This window comes from Salvelinus sp. IW2-2015, linkage group LG17, assembly GCF_002910315.2.
Source record: "Salvelinus sp. IW2-2015 linkage group LG17, ASM291031v2, whole genome shotgun sequence".
Classification (NCBI taxonomy): Eukaryota; Metazoa; Chordata; class Actinopteri; order Salmoniformes; family Salmonidae; genus Salvelinus; species Salvelinus sp. IW2-2015.
Window position 1 is genome coordinate 4,092,738 of NC_036857.1, and position 4,833 is coordinate 4,097,570.

The 4,833-nt window shown below is 45.5% G+C and overlaps 1 non-coding gene across 1 annotated transcript; it reads right to left on the reverse strand.

Moving 5' to 3' along the window:
• Positions 1–2,269: 2,269 nt before the first annotated feature.
• Positions 2,270–2,341, reverse strand: trnaa-ugc (transfer RNA alanine (anticodon UGC)). Its single transcript has one exon. It is a non-coding gene; the product is annotated as a tRNA-Ala (tRNA).
• Positions 2,342–4,833: the final 2,492 nt, after the last annotated feature.

The following is a 4,833-nucleotide window of genomic DNA, read 5'->3' on the forward strand; positions in this document are numbered from 1 at the left end:
TGTCGTGTCCTTGTTGGGTGTTGTCGTGTTCCTTGTTGGGTTGTCGTGTCCTTGTTGGGTTATTATGTCCTTGTTGGGTTTGCGTTGTCCTTGTTGGTATTTGTCCTTGTTGGGTTGTTGTGTCCTTGTGGGTTGTCGTGTCCTTTTGGGGTTTCGTGTCCTTGTTGGGGTTGTCGTGTCCTTGTTGGGTTGTGGTCCTTGTTGGGTATTGTGTCCTTGTTGGGTTGTTGTGTCCTTGTTTGGTTGTCGTGTCTCTGTTGGGTTGTCGTGTCCTTGTTTGGTAATTGTGTCCTTGTTGGGTAATTGTGTCCTTGTTGGGTTGTCTGTCCTTGTGGGTTGTGTGTCCTTGTTGGTTGTCTGTCCTTGTTGGGTTGTCGTTGTCCTTGGTTGGGTAATTGGTCCTGTTGGGTTGTTTGTGTCCTTGTTGGTAATTTTGTGTCCTTGTTGGGTTGTCGTGTCTTTGTTGGGTTGTCGTTCCTTGTTGGGTTAATGTTTGTCCTTGATGGGTTGTTTGTGTCCTTGTTGGGTTTATTGTGTCCTTGTTGGGTTGTCGTTACTGTTGTGTTGTTGGTTGTCGTGTCCTTGTTGGGTTGTCGTGTCCTTGTTGGGTTGTCGTGTCTTTGTTTGGTTGTGTTGTCCTTGTTGGGTTATTTGTGTCCTTGTTGGGTTGTCGTGTCCTTGTTGGGTTGTTTGGTTGTTGGGTTGTCGTGTCCTTGTTGGGTTGTCGTGTCCTTGTTGGGTTGTCGTGTCCTTGTTGGGTGTCGTGTCCTTGTTGGGTTGTCGTGGTTGTTGTGTCCTTGTTGGGTAATTGTGTGTCCTTGTTGGGTTGTCGTGTTCCTTGTTGGGTTGTCGTGTCCTTGTTGGTTGTCGTTTGTCTTGTTTGGGTGTCCGTGGTTTGTTTGTGTCGCTTGTTGGGTAATTGTGTCCTTGTTGGGTTGTCGTGTCTTTGTTGGGGTTGTCGTGTCTTTGTTGGGTTTGTCGTGTTCTTTGTTGGGTTTGTCGTGTCCTTGTTGGATGTGATCTGTTGTTGTGGTTTGTTGTGTCTTTTTTGGTTTGTGTTCTTGTTGGCTTGTCGTTGTCTGTTGGGTTGTGTGTCTTGTTGGGTGTCTGTCTGTGTCCTTGTTGGGTTGTCGTGTCCTTTGTTGCGGTTGTCGTTTCCTTTGGGTTGTCTGTGGGTTGTTGTGTCCTTTGTTGGGTAATTGTGTCCTGTTGGTTGTGTTCCTTGTTGGGTTGTTGTGTCCTTGTTGGGTTGTTGTGTGTGGGTGTGTGGTCCTTTGTTGGTGTTGTCGTGTCTTTTGGTTGTCGTTGTTCCTTGTTGGGTTGTCGTGGTTTGTTGTGTCCTTGTTGGGATTGTGTCCTTGTGGGTTGTCGTGTCTTTGTTGGGTTGTCGTGTCTTTGTTGGGTTTGTCGTTGTCTTGTTGGGTTGTCGTGTCTTTGTTGGGTTCGTGGTCTGTTGTTGGGTTGTCGTCTTGTTGGGTTGTCGGGTCTTTGTTGGTTGTCGTGTCCTTGTTGGGTGTCGTTGTCTTGTTGGGTTGTCGTGGTCTTTGTTTGGTAATTTGTGTCCTTGTGTTGTTGTGGTTGTTGTGTCCTGTTTGGTTGTTGTGCCGTTGTTGTGTCCTTGTTGGGTTGTCGTGTCCTTGTTGGGTTGTCGTGCCTTGTTGGGTTGTCGTGTCCTTGTTGGGTTGTCGTGTCCTTGTGGGTTGTGTTGTCCTTGTTGGGTTATTGTGTCCTTGTTGGTTATGTCTTGTTGGGTATTATGTCCTTGTTGGGTATTATGTCCTTGTTGGGTAATTGTTGTCCTTGCTAGGTTGTTGTGGCAGCAGAGCCAGAGGTTGGTGGGTTGTTTGTGTCCTTGTTGGGTTGTTCGTGTCCTTGCTAGGTTGTTGTGGCAGCAGAGCCAGAGGTTGGTGATTGTTTGGTTTATCTGATGGTTCCAGAGGGGGGACAGAGAGCATTCAGTTGTAACGGTTTGGTCACCAAACAAGGACTGCACTGACCTGTTAGCCTACAATATGACTAAACGCATCCCCAACTCAAAGTTGAAAATAAGAGCCAATCATTATTTTATTTATTTATATATGAGGATGTTTTCATCTTGCTGAATAAAGACACTGTTTGATGATGTAATGTATAAAAATGAGTAGCAAAAGTAATACCCCGTTACTGTTCACATTTCTTTTTAAAATCTTTATCCAATTCCCAAGTCACAGTCAATTGAAGATTTGGCTGCAGAGATTGTCTTCTCCTTTCATTTAGACAAAATATATCCTGGAGATGCCGGGGATTGAACCCGGGGCCTCATACATGCAAAGCATGCGCTCTACCACTGAGCTACATCCCCTCCCATACAAGTACTTATGCAACAGGCTTTATGTGCTTTCCTGCAGGCAGGTGTCAGTCCTTATTGGTCCTGTGAAAGAGGAGCCAATAGGCAGCCAGGATATTTCTGTTGACTGTTATGCAATATGATTTGAGGTGCACAGTCTTAACCCTTGACCTTGTGTTCATTAGTAGGTGTGTGTGTGTGTGTGTGTGTGTGTGTGTGTGTGTGTGTGTGTGTGTGTGTGTTGTGTGTGTGTGTGTGTGTGTGTGTGTTGTGTGTTGTGTGTGTGTGTGTGTGTGTGTGTGTGTGTGTGTGGTGTGGTAATTGGCTTTGGATATTTTTTGGATATTTTTTTTGTCATGAATTTTATTTTGGAGGAGACATATACCACAAAGTACATTCCTTTCTTCCATTCATGTTTCTTCTGTTCTCTTCATTAAAAATGCACAATAGATGAAAAACAAACATACAGATTATTTATAGATACACATTTCTTTTTGATATAATCCAGGCTATTTTTAGCTGAAGGCTGTATTTGGTTCACTGTAATGGGATTGGGGAAACAGCATCTTCCCACAGCGCAAATACAGACCCTGGTTGGAAAGAGTGAGAGAGAGAGTGAGAGAGAGAGCGAGAGAGAGAGAGAGAGAGACTAAATTGGAGAAAGAGTGAGTGAGTGAGTGAGTGTGTGTGTGTGTGTGTGTGTGTATATGCATGCATGCGTGCGTGTGTCTCCGTGCGTGCATGCATGCATAATCGGGTGGAGACCAACATTTTCTCATCAGCCATGATATTCTAATCCAGTGGGAGATTAAAATAGCCCTGTTTCCTAATATCCTCCAGAGGGCCGTGGAAAGGACCATGGCCTCTTCCCGCTGATCCCCAGCGAGCACAGTTTGTTCCCCAGCCACACTCTCCACCCAGAGCCCTGCCAAGGACACCCACCTGCAGCCCTACTTGTGTTAGCCATGTAGGGACAGACCCACAGAATCGGACGCATGGAGTGAGGATTTTAGTAGAGCTAAAGGAGAGGAGGAGTGGAAAAGGGGGAAGGGAAAGAGAGGAGGAGGAGGTTGACTCTCTAGCCCATATCTCTCTCTCTCTTTCTCTCTCTCAATTCAATTTCAATTTCAATTTAAGGGGGTTTTATTGGCATGGGAAATATATGGATTGGCGCCGGAGGGGATGGCTGCCGTTTTACGGCTCCTTATCAACTGGGCTGTTTTGTGTGTTTTTCGCATTATTTGTAACTTATTTTGTACATAATGTTTGTGCTACCGTCTCGAAAAGAGCTTCTGGACATCAGAACAGCGATTATTCACATCGAACTGGACGAAGATCTTTTCTTTAATGAGTCCGACGTGAAGGACATACTGTTTCTTCGAGACCAGGCCCAAATCCCCGTCATTCGCGTAAAGAAAAAATGGAGGTACAGCGGGCGTAGATCTGGGTGCCTTGTGAGAATTCGTCAGCGAGAGGGTAACCTGCCTCTACCATCCGTTCTATTGGCCAACGAGCAATCACTGTAGAATAAACTGGATGAGCTCCGTTCGAGACTATCCTACCAACGGGACATTAAAAACCGTAATATCTTATGTTTCACAAGTCGTGGCTGAACGACGACACATATAATATACAGTTGGCTGGGTTGGCTAGGAAGAAACCTAGAGAGGAACCAGGCTATGAGGGGTGGCCAGTCCTCTTCTGGCTGTGCCGGGTGGAGATTATAACAGAACATAGCCAAGATGTTCAAATGTTCATAAATGACCAGCATGGTCAAATAATAATAATCACAGTAGTTGTCGAGGGTGCAGCAAGTCAGCACCTCAGGAGTAAATGTCAGTTGGCTTTTCATAGCCGATCATTAAGAGTATCTCTRCCGCTCCTGCGGTCTCTAGAGAGTTGAGGGATTGCTCGCCTGAGATAGACTATCTCATGATAAGCTGTAGACCACACCATCTATCAAGAGAATTTTCATCTACATTTTTTGGAGCTGTCTATTTATCACAACAAACCAATGCTGGCACTAAGACCGCACTCAACGAGATGTATAARGCCATAAGCAAACAAGAAAATGCTCATCCAGAAGCGGCACTCCTAGTGGCCGGAGACTTTAATGCAGGCAAACTTAAATCCGTTTTACCTCATTTCTACCAGCATCTACCAGCATGTGCAACCAGAGGGGGAAAACCTCTAGATCACCTTTACTCCACACACAGAGACACATACAAAGCTCTCCCTCGCCCTCCATTTAGCAAATCTAATCTAAATAGCAAATTCCTGCTTACAAGCAAAAACTAAAGCAGGAAGTACCAGTGACTCGCTCAATACGGAAGTGGTCAGATGAYGCRGATGCTAAGCTACAGGACTGGTTTGTTAGCACAGACTGGAATATGTTCAGGGATTCATCCAATGGCATTGAGGAGTACACCACATCAGTAACCGGCTTCATCAATAAGTGCATTGACAACGTCATCCCCACAGTGACCGTACGTACAAATCCCAACCAG